At 45.8% G+C, this 17,329-nt stretch overlaps 1 protein-coding gene across 3 annotated transcripts in view; it reads left to right on the forward strand.

Moving 5' to 3' along the window:
• FANCC (FA complementation group C) overlaps nt 1-17,329 on the forward strand; it is a 2,294,314-nt gene that overhangs the window by 2,165,448 nt on the left and 111,537 nt on the right. The gene's annotated exons all lie outside the window — the stretch shown is intronic.

The following is a 17,329-nucleotide window of genomic DNA, read 5'->3' on the forward strand; positions in this document are numbered from 1 at the left end:
GCTGGGAAGCATGTATACCGATAAACCTTTTGCAGCATGAGGGGTCCGCTACTGTATCCCCCTAGGGTTTCATCCAACTTCCTAGTACCTATCGTGGTGTCACATTACACTTTTGATGCGGGAAGATTTTTTTTTTAACTGCCACTCTTCCCCGCACCCTCTCAAAACCAGTGGTCGAAGTGTACGAAAAGAAGTAGTGGAACTATGTTCCCTGCTGGCCTGCTCCCTCTCCCCACAAACCCCATCGCCATGCCCCGTCCCACGTGCAGTCCAAACCCCCAAATACACACACCTCCTGTTTGAGGGAAAGTTCAGTGCACGTTTTAACTTCTCCCTACACTTTAATTTTAAAACGAAACGATTCCGAAATGGTTTCTTTTTTAAATACAAGTATAGGAACACCTGTAAAACAGTAAAGGAGCACCACTCCCAACCCTCTCCCACCCTCCCACTGTCCACGTGGGCGCAAAGCACGCGCTGTGCGCTGTAGAGATGAGTACTGTAGTCGCTGTGTCTTTTATGCGGTGCCGCTGCAGCAGGGTGCAAAGTGTCTTAAGTAACACAGGAGCTGCTGCTGGTACTCAGAGGTGTGCTGCAGGTGAACACAAAATGGGTCCAGGTGCCAACTGAGGCATTGAAGTGTGCCCGCAGAGGCAGTGGGCACAGGCTGATGTAGAAGCATAATAAAAGAAGCATTGGCAATGCCAACTGTTTTGTCTTTGGTGTGGGCATGGGATAGGCATTTGCCAGTCACTGCCATAATGGCATTAGCTAGCCATAATGATAATAGCTGCAAAATAGTGCAAGTAACCGGCCATATGATAGTAGTGTCAGACAATTGTCTATATGTTGCCCCTACACAAGCCAAAACTATTGGTTTTGTCAATACGTGTTGTTACAGGACTTCAGTGCAAGAACATGCAAGCTTCTTATAAATCAAGTGGCTGAAGGCACACTTGGCTATTTTATTACACTAGATGAGCATTTCAGAAGACTGATTTGAAATTGCACTGGCAGGCATTTACAGTACGAAGTTTGATGTTATTGCCTGACAGAGCCATCCCAAGGAAATCCCTGGACAATGTGGATTTTGGTGGGGTGGTGCAAGTGGTGGGTGGGAACGGCCATAGAGATTATCGAGGCCATGGGCAGTCAATAGATGGCTAAATAACCAAACACCCACAAGCTGTGTCTCCCGCCTCAAATCCCTTCTCCTTTCTAACTGTGACCCAATGCAGTTTTGGATTATAGGGGGTGCTTCGGCACAACCTAATAACCAACACTAAAATGCATTGAAGCTGTCTGGCAAAGGGAGTGCATTTTAGGGTCGTTGGAGCCAGTGGCGTAACATAAAATGTGGGAGCCTCCCTGCGAGCCATGCTGAGGCCCCCCCCCCCAACTCGGCAACAAATCACGGGTCGCGCCACACTCTGGGAAGACCTAGATTGTCACACTTGCGCAATATGCACAAACGTGCTGCTGAAGCGGTATGCCGCACACTGCACTAGGAGAAAGATATAAATATGTATTTTAATGCAACATACAGCACACTTTCTAAGAGAAATTGGCTATAAAGCCACAGTGTTTGCAATTGTTTTGTAGGGTAACACCAATCCAATAGATGCAAGTCACTAACAGTGCACATGAACATTAATGCTTTGCTATTAAAAATGCCATGCCACAATGAAAACATGTCCAACTGGCTGCACAACGTAGACCAGTGTAGGCACGTAATAACATTACAGTAAAGCTTGCCAGCCACATTTAGACATGCCTAGACTGGTTGCACCAAAATGCCAGTCAAAGCAATATCACTCAACCAGAAGAGGGTGGCCTCTACCAACACAGCTGAACTCTTTAAAATCTGCAAGGAACTGGTCAATTCTGTTGCAGTCTCTACCCCTCCTGCTACCTCCACGGCCCTCTGTACAACTCTGGCCTCTCACTTCTCTGCTAAATCTCAGGACATCCTGTCCTCTATTTCCCCTTCCTCTCCCTCTACCTCTGTCAGCCCCCTTTCGCCATCTACCTCTCCCCCTCCTTTTTCCTCTTTCTCTCTGACAACACCTGACAAGGTTTCTAGACAAATCCGATCTATGAAAGCGTTGTCCAAACAGGTGGTCCCCTGCTCCCCCAGAACCATCGAGGACCATATTGACACCCTTGCTCCAGCCTTGGCCGATTTCTGTAATCACTCTTTAGCCACTGGAACGTTCCACTCTCCCCTTAAGCACTCCCTTGTGCACCCTCTCCTCAAGAAGCCGTCTGCTGATCCTACCTGCCCAGCAAACTATTGTCCAATCTCCATTACCCTTTCTTGGGCAAACTCTTGGAAAAGCTTGCCATCTCCCAGCTTACTCGCCACACTGAATCTGTTGGTTGTCTCCATGACCATGAGTCTGGCTTCAGAGCTGCCAGGGGCATGGAAACTGCTCTCCTGAACACCCGTGAAGATCTGCTCTCTAACCTTGATTCCAGCATTCCTTCTGTCCTCGCCCTCCTTCTTTCCTCTGCTTTCGACACGGTCAACAACGCCATTGTCTTGACTTGGCGCGTCGTGAAGAATATATGGGCCTCTATCCCCAAGTTCCACAGAGAGAGAGAGAAAACTACTCCCTATGCGAGCCTTGAGGCCACAGGTGGTGGTTGTTTCGCAGGATCAAACGCCGCCGAGAACCCCAGAGCTGTTGGAATGAATTCAGGTATTAGCACAAACAAGCACAGTACTGCAAACAATGTAACTGTTATTGATAAAAGGGCTTACCTAAGGGTAATTGAAAGGTGCTAGGAACTCTGAGGCTGTGGTGCAAGGAAGCGTCAGCAATCCATAAAGCCAGGCACCAGAAACTGAGCGCTGGCTACACACCTGATGATTCTTGGATGTATTCGTGACACTGTGATACTCGTGGACTACTTGGAGGCACCGTAGCAGTTCAAGGAACCGCGGAGACAGAGTAAACGACAAAGCAGAGAAGGGTAATCCAAACAATCCGTTAACCGTTAGCCAAAAATCCAGCCAAAAATCCAAAAGTCTGTGAATCCGAGCAGAAACCAAAACCAAAAATCCAAGGAGCAAGAATAATCAGTCCATAATCCGTAAGCTTGAGGTCTTTTTCCAATGAATCCAAAACGTGAATTGAAAACGCCAAACAGCTGTGAAGCGGTGAGTGATTCAAAGTGCACGGCTTTTATGTCTGCCGACTCCCGATCACGTGAGTGGAGCTCAGGGCATGTGACCGGGAAGTCGGCCTGGAACCAGGAAGTAGTTGCGGTCGGCTGCTCCAGCCCGCTCACAATCTCCATGGCAGTTGCCACTGGGAATGAGGGAACAAACAAAATCGCCCTCTGACATAGCCTTGGAGCTGATGACGCTTCCCTCGCACCACAGGTAGCGTGATCTTATGAAGGGCTTACTGTGACTTGGGGGGGTCTAGCTGTGTTATGTGTGGTGGAGTCCCCGGGTTCAAGAGTGTTATGTAAAGCGGTGTGCCTGAGGGTAACCTTGCTTCTGCGCATGACAGCCATCCTGATCAATCGACTTTGTGAGAACCTGGGCATCACGGATCAGGCCCTGGAGTGACTGACCTCCTTCCTTTTGGACCGGTACCCCCGAGGTCCAACTTGGTCCCAATCTCTCTGCCACCTCTTTCTACCTGTGGCATTCCCCAGGGCTCTATGCTCTCATCTTGGTTTTTCACCCTCTACTTGGCCCCTTTGGCCCACCTGATCTCTACCTTCTCCTCTAACTTTCAGTGTTATGCGGATGACTCAGCTTTCCTTCAGGCTCCCCTCAGCCTCCTCTCCTCTCTCGCTCATTCCTGACTGTCTCTCCACGTTTCAGGATTGTTGCACCTCCAACGATCGCTGCCTTAATGCCAGTAAGATGGAGATCCTTCTCATTGGGACCCTGGCACCAGCTTTCCCTCCTCAGCTGGCCGTCCGCCTTGGGCCCTCTTCCTTCATCTTCCTGCGAGGCAAAAAACCTTGGTGTCATCTTCTATGCCATTCTCTTTCTCTCCTCACATCTCGGATGTCACCAAGAAGTTCCACTACCAGCTGCTTCTTCTCAAAGGGACTCTTCCCTTTCTCACTTTCCACCAGAAGCTACTGTCTCCAGAGCCCTGGTTTTCTCTAGGCTGGACTACTGCAACAGCCTCTTTCTCATTATGCCTTCCTCTACTCTCCGTCATCTGCAACTAATCCAGAACAGGACTGCAAGACTTATCCTTGACCTCAAGCCCAGGGATTATATCTCTCCAGCCCTGAAATCTCACCTCTGGCTCCCGGTGGCTGCAAGGATCAAGTTCAAGACCCTTTGCATTGTCCACAAGGCTTTCTGGGGCCATGGCCTGCGCTACATCCAACGCTCTCTTCCAAAATACCTTCCTTCTCGAGCCCTTCACTCAGCTACCTCCAACTCTCTAAGGGTTAGACGTTTCTCCAGGCAGAAAGTGGGGGTAGATCTCTTTCCTCTGCTGGTGCCTCTCTGGAATGGCCTCCCTGCCCCTTCAAACTTGAGCCGGACCATCTGAAGTTTCGGAAGCAGCAAAACGTTCCTTTTCTCCTCTGCTTTCTCTTTCTCAATCCCCTGCAGACCGACCTGTCAGCTGTACTGACCGGTTGCTTAGATACCTCAGAGTCTCTCTGAGTCCAGACTCTTTCTTGATCGGTCACCCTTGCACTGTCTCCGTACCTACCATGCACTTGGGGGCTGTAACTGTAACTCTGCAGCCCCTTGTTCTCCTTGCACTACGAATAGCCACGCTGCCCTGGCTGCACTTACTCAGCGCATTGCAGCCGTGTTTTCCCCTCCACTCTCCCTTGCATTTCCCACCTCCCTTTCCTCTTGCACCTCTCGCTCTCGCAATGACACAAGGCCTAGTGATATCGTTTGTCTTGTCGTCCCTCTATCTTTCCTCCCTTGTCTTGTCACGCATAGAAACACTTGTGTACAGGCGCGTTATAAATGACTTTTATCATATCATTTTATCACAGATGCCCAGAAAAATATACAATGCTGCGGTAAGAAATGGCTAGACTGGCAGCACCCAAATGCCAATCTAGCCAGGTAATTACACTTAGCAGGACTGCTTTATCAGAAATTCCCAGTTAACAGAAAGTCATACCAAACTAAGGAATGACTAAACTGGCTGCACCAAAATGCCTCGCTAGCCACTAATACCACATATCATGCCTGCATAGCCTGGACATGGACAACCATTATGATTTATCGCACAAACCCGTCCCCCCGCACATCCCCTCTCCCTCCCACCCCTACCCCAACCTCCAAAATCAGCTCCTTGGCCAAGAATTACCTCCACGTCCATCTTCCTTGTCCCAGAGCTTATGTATGAGGCTCCTTGCCGCATAGATTAGTACTGGGATGAGGAAGAGTGGGACTAGGAGTAATGAAGATTACAGGTAGCTAAATCAGGCACTATCTCCATCTCATCCCAGTACTTGTGTATGAGGCAGAGTACACAAGTACTGCCTCATACATAAGTACTGGGACGAGGAAGAATATGGCTAGGAGTAATCAAGGCAGTAAAAACAAGTAGTGGTGCAACATCATTGAGTTAACTGGGCTTAAGCACTCCCCTCTCCCCCGACATTTTGGGCTATGTTGACTCGACCTGACTGACCTTTAGAGCAGTTGCCGGACAGGACAGGACACAGATGGTAAACGGCACCTGGGTTTTGCTGTTAATGAGGTCCCAGCAATTACCAACGTAAAGCATTTCACTGTTAGTGCCTGCATTCAAATGCCACAATTTTTAGGCATTTCACATCGCGACATGGGTCTAGTACCTGCATGCCAGGGGAGTGATTGGAAGAGTAGAGAGGGAATAGGAGACTTAAACGAGAGAGTTAACTGCGTGTAACATTGAAGCTGCACTAGACTAGTCTCATTAATACACGTAAAGAAGTTGGATGACCCCCACACAAATAAGTTTTCCCCTCCCCACCACACGTGAAGTTGGCGCCTCTCCCAACATTTGAAGGGTTAGCCCCCCGATATGTAGGTTTTGTTGTGCCCCTGTACACAAGCACATACACCATCCACCATATACACACCCAGCCATCCATACATTTAAGTGTGCACCCTTTCACCATACAGGCACACTCAGGCAGCCACCTGTGCATTTAAGTGTGCCTTTCTCAATACACTCACTCAGACAGCTACCTATACATTTAAGCGTGCACCCTTTCACCATACACTCGCACACGTCATGGGGTTGAGGGGAGCCCTATTACTTCAAAAAGAAATTGGGGCTCATTACAGGTCCGGCGGTAACCATGCTGGTGCTACCGGTGGGTTGCCGCCAGACCTGTAAAAAAAATTACAGGCGCCTGACTTCCCGGTGCCACCGGGCTCTTCCAAGTCCTGTGGCCAGGGAGTCGGTAATCCCCATTCCCGTGTAGTCCCTTGGACTCCATGAAATTGGGGACACCTAAGCACTGGCACAGTTTTTAAAGGTGCTGGTGCTTCTGTGGCGGGGTCTGCCTAATGTGGCTGCTGTGCCCGCCAGGGTCAGACCTGTCAGACAGCGGCCCCAGCAGGTAGACCTGTCATATGCCGGTCCGGAAACAACGGTGCCGGTAGATTACCAGCACCGTTGTTTCTGGGGCGGCATGGTCAAAATGAGCCCCATTGTTTCTTTTTGAAGTCACTCTAACTTCATTAGGAAATTATTCAGTTGAGGACCGAACCATAACGGAAATAATTTCTTTATGAAAGCAGAGTGACTTCAAAAATTGTTTATTTTTGAAGTCATAGGGCTCCCCCTTCGACCCCATGACATGGAGCCCTCCAGCCTAGGGTCTTCCATGTCATGGGTTGTGGGGAGCCCTCAGACTTCAAAAGAAAGTTTCTTTTGGTAGTCACTCTGCCATCATAAAGACATGATTTCTGTTTTGTTTAAGAAATCATTTCTTTATTAATGCAGAGTGAATTCAAAACGAAACTTTTTTTGTTTGTTGAGAAAATGTTTTTTTTTTTTTCCTTCAAGTCAGGCCCCGTCCCAGGACATGTGCTGGCAGGGCCCCCCTGTTACGCCAGTGGTTGGAGCATTGAATAATGGGTGTGCTGACCGTCAAATCAATTGGGATGAACAAAAGAAGAGAGTACTCTTGGATATTTATTTTGTTCTCGTCAGTCATGGGCACCAACTTCAGGATTCGCGGGAGTGCCAGCAGCCGGAATAAAAAGTCCAATTTAAAGTCTAGGGACTTTTACAAACAGGGCCTTTACTGGGAAGACCCGGGCCCAGAGCACCCGCATACTCGGCGCCTCCCATTGTAGTTTAGGTGTAATTTCTATGAGCTCTATGAGCAACACGAGAGATACTGTGTCCAGCCCTAAAAACGTCCTCTCCTGAACGTTGAACTATGCCGGGGCTGGCAAGAAACAGTAGGAGGAGGAGGCCCTGTCGCGTCAACCTTCAAAAATTCATTTCCTCACATGAACATATTTTTACAAATAAAAACCCTGCCAAAGAGTGGCTCAGAAACTTGCTGAAACAATTTATGCATACACCTCGGGTGTAAATTTGCAACTCTCAAATTGTATGTTTTTAAGCAGTGCAAGCTCTGCCACTGTGCCCTTCATAGCCACACACATTCAAGAAAGCAGCACTTAAAGGGCTTAGACATCAATGAACATGTATTATCTGTTAAGGGCCTTTTAAGTAAAATGAAAAGGAATGCTTCAACTGCAGAAGGAAGAGATCTGTTATTGGTAAAATGGTTGCAAAATGTTGTGAACAGTAGAAGTGTTTGCGCAGTCAGTGCACGTGGATGCAGGGATATATTTATGCAGGCTTTAGATTCGAGTTCAAATGGACGGGCAGGGGCAAGTAGAGAGGTCAGGAGGACGAAGATGAAGTGGGAGATTGGAAGAGTAATAAGGGTGTTGACGGTCACAAGAGGCAGGGTTGGGCAGTAAGTTAGCAGTTGGAGCGTTAATATGTGCTCACAGAGGCAATGCCATTACATGTAGAGCAGGACATGTGCCCACAGATACGTCCTCGGTGCTCAGAGGATGTGCTGGTGCCTGCAGAGTAAGTCCAAGTGCCCATTGTTGTGTCCTAGCTGCTAAAAAAGGCAGTGCATGGGCATCCCAAGTGGCAAGCGTGCCAGCAGATGTGCCGTGGGTGCTAACAGAGCTAATGCAGGTGTATGCAAATTGAGAAAACACGTCACAGAAGTTGCTGAGAGTTACACAGAGCAGTGTGACCAGCAATTCAGATCCAATCTGATCCAATGGCTAAAAGATCATGATGCCTAACTTCGCCCTACTGTCATTTGGGATCTCATGTATATTTTGTATATTTGCTCTGCTCTATATATCTGTCACATCTGCATTCTTGTTAACTCACTGTACATACTTCTGTGATTTTTTGACACTACATGTCTACAGCATTGTAACCGTAGCTGTACCCCTGTTTATTTGTAACATGTAACCTAAGTTGAACAACCCTCTTTCTGCCTTTGCGCCCGAATACCCTTGGGTCTGGTGCGCAATATAAATAAACAAAGTGTCAGTGCACACATAATGGGTACAGGGACCCACTGATGTGGGCTAGGTGCTTACAGAGGCAAAACCTTTGCACAACTAGTGAGTACAGGTGCCCATAGAGGTGCCCACAGATGTGTTCTCTCTGCTCACAGTGTCAGTAGCGGAGAACGTAGAATTTTGGTCTCAGGCTGCTCTGGGTCAAACATAACATAAGCAGCACATATATTCTTGCTGTTTTCTTCAAATTCTGATGTTTTAGTCCCTATTTTACATGCAAGACTACAAGTACCAGAATGCAAAGAAAAACTGAACTGTATGTAGCACTTACAACTGACCTGAGGCAACTTAAAATCTGTAGCCCAGTAATTACTGGTGGTCACGAAAGTGCCTTTGTTGCCCAAAGCTCAGTGATGGAGCTGAGAGTGAATACAGGGCATTGCAGTTACCACCATGGACAAGGGCAATAGGTGTAGGGGATCAGGTATCTGCCCCCGTGATTTAGGGACTATTCAATTTTCTGCCCCCTCACTGCCGCCAAGCGTTTGAATGTTATCCTATGGCCTAGGGCAAGGAGAAAACTGGAAAGCGTGTTCAGTAACTAAGTGCTGCTGCTTAGAAACCTTTCTATTGCAACTGCTCTATCAAAAATAAATGCTTCTGTTGTGCTCAGAGCAGTTATTATGAAATTAAACTGTGGGTTCATGGGTGACAACGTTGGATTTTCACTACAGGGGCAGAAATACCTCCACCTCTGCCCTGAATATAAGCAAGCGACCACCAGCCCAACCCATGCCCTGGCCAAACACTTTCTTATAAATAAAGCACTTGTTTTTTTATAAGGAATTGCAAAAGTTCATACTATTAACAACCAGTTTTTAATATATAACACTTCAGCAACGCTCTGCAGAGCAATGAACGGCAGGCTGATAAGGCGGGTCCCGTGTTATTGTTTTTTGACTTTGTATTCAGCGGGGAAATGCGGTCAACTTGACAGCGTTTCCCAGCTGAATACAAACTCAAAACGAACAATAGAATATGTATTTTACTATTTGGTGCCAATAACGAGGCAAGACCTGTCTTCCGCAATAAAATACTACAAGTATTTTAGTGCGGAAGACATGTCCTTGTTATTGGTACCAAATGGGAAGATTATGGCTCTGTCTGGCTCTGCAGAGCAATGAGGCAGGTTTAAGGTGGCAGTCCCGTCTCACCTGAAAAAAGAATATGGTCGGGAGAGAAGAGCTGTTCACCGGGTACAGTAGACTTTACCGACAGTGTTCAGTGAAGTCCAATGAACCATCCCTCTCGCCCGACCCAGTAGTACACTGGCCTCCGCTTCCTCCACCATTACCTACCTGCAATGCAACTCCGACCTCGACGTAAAGTGTAGACTCGGCGGCTGCATCCAGTGTGGTATTGCCAGCGTGGGTGTTTAGACTTGGCCACTGCCACTTGGCCCACACTTGTGCATAGTGAGGGCACATGCGGAAATTACAGAACGTCACTGCTCAATGCGCAGGCGTGGGCCAAGGCTGTGAGAGTGTGATCCAGTCTGCTGCAACCTGTATCTCTCAGTCAGAGAGTGCAGTGCTGCTGATTGACTTCTCGTCCTAAACCCTATACTTTTAATTTAAAAAGAACCGTTCCGGAGCAGTTTCTTTTTAAAATAAAAGTATAGGAATGGTAACGGTGGGGGAAAAAAAGTAAAGGAGCACCGCTCCCAACCGCTCCCCCTCACTTCGATCACTGCCCTTACTGCCCACTCTCTACTTCCCTACACCAACATATACCTATACCTGTAAAAACGGATCGAATTCTGGTCGGACCAAAGTGCATGACCAAAATGAACACTCTTAAAAAGTTGTTGTTCAAAGTACGGGATACGCGGAAACAGAATGCCCCAAACCGTATCATCTATATATACTAAAGAAGAAGTTCTGACTGACTGACTGGCACACATCAACGCCCAGCTCAAACCATCTAACCCAGGAATGTGAAATTTGGGAGGTACATTGTTTTCATGATGTAGGAACCCACTTAGGAAGGATTTGGGGAAATTCTGTCCCTACAGGGGTGGATTCTTTAAGGAGTACACCTATATCTCAAAACCAAAGATGTTACAGATGTGAAAATTGGGATTTAGGTTCTTCTTTAAAAATAGAGAAACAAGTGTTTTACCATTTTCTGAAAATCCAGTAAAGGTCGGTGGAAAAGGGGGTGAATTATTTTTGAAGCATAACCATTTACCCAAACTGCTTCTTAAAATTGGTAACAGAGAGTATACCATATTTGAGAGCAAAATTGTCATCCCTTCCGACCTAAGCACAGTCGTCAATTCCCTGTCAGACATTGCATTTAAAATGTATCCTGGCATAAAAAAATCAAATTGAAAAATCTACAGATGGTAATGTGAGCATGCCATTTTAATGCCAAAGAACAGCATGGCTGCCGCAATCAACAAGATACTTGAACCCGGCGAACGGGTCCTTTAAGACGACATAACAGTATCTGAGATGGATGGGGATGCAGATCTTACTCATACATCAATAATCAGACCGACTCAGGAAGTTGGCAAAAGTCAAAGCTGTTTTAATAACAAGTCTTTAAAACTGGGAGTACAACGGACATCAATGGACGTCGCACAGCACAATTTCAATGCATTTCATAAAAAACATTTCTTTTATAGCAAACATTTGTCTTAAGTGACGTCAAACTACTTGGCAAATAAGAAAACCTACTAGTGGTTGTGGTTGGTCAATGGTGAACATCTACATATACCTTCTGTGGGATACAGGGACGTGATTGGGTCTCTAAGATCAGGTGGACACTTAAGCCCACCCCAAGTGCAAGTCATCTTCCTTGTCAGACTAATACTCAACATATTATTGGCTTCTCAAACTATAGGGCTCTTTAATATGTGGCCCTCTACAATTTGTTGGCACGCTTGTACCCTCCTGGAATATTCCACTTGCTAGCAGCACGCAAGCTGGTACCCCAGGTGCTGGGGGTTTGGCCTGGTCATGCCTCCCCACCTAATTAGCCCAACCCATCATCACTCCTGCAGTGTGCCATTCAATTAGTTCATTTGAATTTGACCTTGCAGAGGCTCACTGTATCTGAGAATAAAAAGGAGTGTGACATGGCCTTATCTTCTGGTATAGGAGTAGCTCTCCCAAAGTCTATTTTCATCTGACCATGTGACTGGAGACCACGTTTCTGAGCTCCTTCGTTGTATTTAACTCTATTAAATGAAGAATTCTTGGCACCCTCAGTGGTTTTATACCACAAACAGGAGCTCAGCTTGCTTCTCACATTATTGTATCCTCTTGAGTAGATAACTAGGTTCACGACGGCCTGACTTACACCGGGCCAGACAAACCTTTCTCGAATCTTCCTTCACCGTCAGCTATTTTTCTTCTGCTGCGCCACACTTTCAGCCCTTTCATTCACGGGGTCCAAGTTTGCTAAAATGCGTCATGGAACATCCAGATTCTATACATACCTATATATATATACATTGGCGCATCACATGCAATCTATTCACTACGTAGCCAGCCTTATGATTACTTCTTCTACTTGCGTTACTTCGTTTGTACATTTGTAAAACGGTTTGGCATTTTCTTCAGTGCTTCTCCGCAGGTGCAATCTTCATTTTGCTCCCAAAATGTTGCTCACTTTACTTCTTCCTCATCAGGTTCTATAAGGTCTATACTCTTTCTTCATTCGCATCACTTCTGGGTGCGTCATGTCTGATTTATGGGTCATCACTAGTCTTCTCTTTCATTCATTTTCATACCTCTTCCGGGATTTCCTTCAGAAGACAGTCATTTCTCTAGAAATTCATATAGGGTTTTCTCAATGGATACCTTGTTTCAAGGACTTTTCGTGATATAGGCATCATTATTGACTTTGCGCATGTTGCAATTTCCGGTTGCCAAAATATAAGCAGAATAGGGGCGGAACTTCCGGTAGAGGTACTTGGCTCCTCCTCTACATACTTATTAATTATTTCAGAGTTGTCCAAATGGAGTATCAATCTGTAAACTCAGTGGTTCAAAGTGATGATTCAGTCCATAACCCGTGAGTTCTTGAACACTTTAAATCCTCCGGTCTCCCCAAACACAAGCTTCTTCTCAGAGTGGGAGCACCTGTGATATTATTGCGGAAGCTCAACCCACCTAAGCTCTGTAGTGGCACCAGATTGCGAGTGAAAGCTCTCCACAGAAATGTGATTGAGGTTGCAGAGCTAAACGGTTCTTGCCAGGGGGAGTCCGTGTTCATACCACAAATACCTCTTATACCTTCGGAACAGCCGTTTGAATTCAAAAGACTTCATTTCCTCTTAAAGGTTTGTTTCACCATTGCCATCAACAAATCTCAGGGGCAGACTTTAAAGGTAGCAGAGATTGACCTAAGGGAAGACTGCTTCTCGCGTGGGCAGTTTTATGTGGCCTGTTCTAGAGTGAGCTTACTTAAATCTCTGGTAATCCCTGCACCTGAAGGGAGAACCACTAATGTAGTTTACAAAGAAGTACTCGTAAATAGTTTTTTTGGTAGGTTGCAGATGCCAAATAAGTAGTTAATATTTTTTGTTTGTCTCATTGTCTTTGTAATTACAAGACAAAACCATTTCTGGACGCACATCAATGGAATAACTATCTTTGTTTTGTAGCCAATATTCCCCGACTAACATCTGCAATAAACATTGCTTATTACGTTAACACATCAACATGTAAATTATATTTTGCACAGTTTGAACAAAAAAACTAATTTGTCTTTTGAAAACAATTGTATCAAATCCCAAAACCCAGGCGATCGTAGCCGCAGGCAACAGCTAGTAAAATATATTTAGAGTAAGAGGTCTCATGCAAATCAATTTGATGGTGAACCAACGATAAATCCAGTTTAAAAAAAATTGTTTGTTGGTCTCAACATGGTTAGTTCTCTCTGAGATGTTGGGTAGAGGTTGACCATATACCCAAATGTTAGGATTCAATTTCTTTAGTCACCTCTGAACTGCACAGTTAATGTAATTCCTTCTTAAGATCTTCGCTAGATCTTACTAGTCCATTTCTTACTGTCATAATGGGGAGGAAATCCCCTATGGATATGCAGCGGGTGGGCCAGAGGGAATCCCACGCCCAAAAAAAGGAAGAGTCCAGTAATATGGCAAAGTACTGTTTTATTCAACATAAACCAGATAAAATGGGGACAGCAATGGATATCACAGTGATTTCTAATTCTCTCTCAAATTGTCTCAGGCTTGTAGACAGTTTTCAAGCAAGTTTGATGTCACAAATCGGATACATTTCAAAAACCTTCTGTGGGATGGGATTGGGTGACTGACTCAATTAAGTATAGGTTCTATAGGGGGTTAGTACTGTGATTGGTCAGACCATATCTAATAGCTCCGCCTGAGACCAGCTACAAAATGAAACTTGGGGAAACATATCATTGGGACCCTTTGTGAGTGGTGGCTGCAATACTGTTGAGGTGAGCGTTAGAGGTGAAGAGGGATTGGTCAGTGTTGGCTTTCTCAGCCTAGGCATCTGGACGGTTACCAGCACATGAGCAACAATTGAAGGTGATGAGAACGGCCCCAAGGTGCTGCTTGTACCGATAAGGTTACCATTTCCTGATTCCCTAGGCTACAAGCTAGGACATTTAGCTTTCAACTTCACACTGTATTGTATCTTTTGTCCCAACAAAATGAATGGGAACGAAGGTCTCTGTCTGCCCATGTCTGGGTCTAATGAAAAGGCATTCTCTGCCAGTGGCAAGTCATGTGTAGAAACCGCATTTCGAATTATTCTACTCAGTATTTTAGCCCTTTTACTGTGAGTGGCATTACCTCCCTTGGCCTCTACAGACTTCTTTGACCTACTCTTTTCTTGATGCCAGGCCTGAGTTGGTGGTTATCGGGCCTCCCAGCAACATTTGTTTCCTTGCTTCTTCTGAAAGAACTGTGGGCCTCGTCACAAGTTGGGCAGTATCCCAGTGGTATTACCGCCAGGATACCGCCCGGGCTAATAGCGTCACCAACACCCGGTCCAGCGCTATTAGTGGCGGATGAAGGGTTGTGCGGTAATGGGTATTCCCCATTGGGTCAAGGGGCCATTGGTTCTTAGAGCTGGGAGTAAATGCTGCCAGACTTGTGATTGGGCAGACCCTTAAATGCAGCGATAATAGCGTTACCGCCGCGTTTAAAGGCTACCGACCAACTCGTGATGAGGCGCTGTGTCTCATGCCTGCACCTGTTTATTGTCTGTACTTTTTCGAATGCTGGTCCAACCTTTCCTTCCCTGATAACCTTGGCAAACTGTGCACTTGCTGTCTCAGCTGTTCAGGCTTGGCTTTTCTGCTGGCTCAGCAAGACAGGGTCCCTCTGCAGTCTTGAGGCTTCCCAATGTCTCCCTTTCACCCAAGTGTGACTGCACCCTGCATCTTGGTTTGCATGGCCATTCATTTCATTTGCGTTGTGCATTAGCAAGCTTTATATGTATTCTCATGCATCTCGCGTTTCAGCATAGAAAAGAGAATATATGTTTTCTAACCTAATGAGTGCAAGCATATTCTTCGTGTCTAAGTGCAATTTGACCTAGTATTTGTGTATCGTTGTGTTTGATGTATATATGCTTTGTGTCTAATGCACCTATGTGTGTTGACCTCAGCCATGATGTCATTTGCCTTCTTCATGATTACAGCTCATTTAGTTGCTCCATCATCTGCAGGTTTATTGCCTCAGTGATGTCATCTGGGTAGGGTCTGTAGGGCTGGCTCAGTGAGTAGCGTCTCTCACTTTGGCAGAGCAAAGGTGGTGAGCAGGTAGATGCCAGGAGCGATGTACATCTTTCATGTCTGTAACGTCGAAATGGGAGAAGGGCCGTCGCTGTGACGGACATGTTCATCGGCCCCTCTTCATTACTTTGGGCAGTTAAGGACTGTCATCATTTGTTGACATCTTTTGTATGCAAAAACATGTGATAATAGCAACATGTCTAAAATAAAAAGTTACGATTACTCTCTGCTATAGGCCTTTTGGTTACCACATTTTCAATTCTTAAAATTGGGACACTCTTACCTAGTCTCAGTTCGATTTTGAGGCCCCTTGCTCGTCCGCAGAAGTAAACTAAACCCCATTGCAGCTAAATAGCATTTGCACATGGCTGGCCTTAACTTTGTAAGGCAACTCCCAGCCATCTGACCAAGAAAATACAACCGGCTATGGAAAAAGGCTAGGTGCACTCTTTTTTGCAAAAGCTTTATTTTGTATACAAAAGAAAAAGGTGGCAAATTACGTATCCACTGCCAAAAAGTTCTCCCAACGTCTTCTGCACAAACTCAGGTTATAAACATAAGAATCACAACTCATGACGCATTTGGTATACAGTATTAATCCCCCACCCGCGTTGGCTACTGCTTATATAAATGCTTATGATTACATATAGCCAGGCCTTGCCAATTCTTCAAAATCCCACTCGACCTGCATGGTGAGTTCCTTAGTTTACATACTTGACCTAAGAGAAATGTACTTGCCACAAGGTGACTGGAGACAATATATTTACCTGTGCTTTTTGTAAAATGGTGCATGTCGCCATGAGCATACTTCATATTTGGAGCAATGCTGTCAAGCATGCACAGTGAAACTTGTATTTGCCGTTTATTGCAAACAAAATGTCTGAGTATTATGAGTATCCCCATAGTTGCCAGCAAGGCCGAGTAACATGCAAATGGTACTCACCCTTCATAAAACTACTTGCCAATGCTAGTGGGCTAGAAGATTTTGCAACCCCTGCATATAACCCATCCTCCAATTGGTTCTGTTGTCTTCTATCTGATCTTCACCACACGTGGGTAATGTTCTGGTCCATCGTGGAACACTACAAAGCAATTGGTTAACATTAACTGGCACCACCCTACCTTCTATCCAAACCATGTGATATGCACCTGGTTATCAACGTGAACTCAGTTTGGAACTTCGAGGTCAGCCTGGTCCTTTTGAACAAAGCAGCCCTTTTCTCGTCCCATACACATCAGCGCCCCCATCAAGCACTCCCCACTGTAGAGGCATCATTCTTAGCTCTCCCTGGCGCAAAACATAGATCATAACGTTCTCTGCTCCCCTCCTTATCAGTTCCCCTCCCCAAAAATGAACCTAGTGTCCCACTAATCAGTCAAGTTCACAAAAGATGTAAGACCCATTTCCCTGCACACCTGGTAGTTCAAATGGAGTGACCATCATTCTGGGGGGCTCTAGTGTGTTAAATATTGGTTTGTGTTTTGGCATCCCGAGACCTCTGCCTTCGTTCTCAGGAATACGACCTTGGTACCCGGCCGCAGCCCTTCACTTCGACTGCTCACATTCTTATCTAATTGGTTCAAAGGCCAAACTAATGTGGGAGCATGTGTGTTCTTTGTCGTGCCTGAAATCTGAATGCAATAGTAAAGTGAGGGATAATGCCTCGTTATTCTGTGTATCTTGCAAGAACATGGCCTGCGAGGATTCGGCCTACTCATAACTGCGGTATTAGTTTGTGTTATGACTATTGTGTACCTAAACATACTATATCCTACATGGGTTAGTTGCCTCACTAATGGTTAGTTCCCCTCTGTGATTTCCCACTCCTGCCAATTGTATCCCTCCATTACACACCCTCTTCCCCCTACACCATGTTTTAATATATTTTTTGCAATCTAAATCGTCTGAGGGGTAGTGGTCTGAACGTGAATCCTAACATTCCCCTCTTTAGTTAATCCTTCATTCATTAACTAATTTGTCCCTTTTCTCTATCGATCTGCCCCAGGTTGGGG

This window comes from Ambystoma mexicanum, chromosome 6p (genome assembly GCF_040938575.1).
Source record: "Ambystoma mexicanum isolate Mex_15411 chromosome 6p, UKY_AmexF1_1, whole genome shotgun sequence".
In the NCBI taxonomy this organism is placed as follows: Eukaryota; Metazoa; Chordata; class Amphibia; order Caudata; family Ambystomatidae; genus Ambystoma; species Ambystoma mexicanum.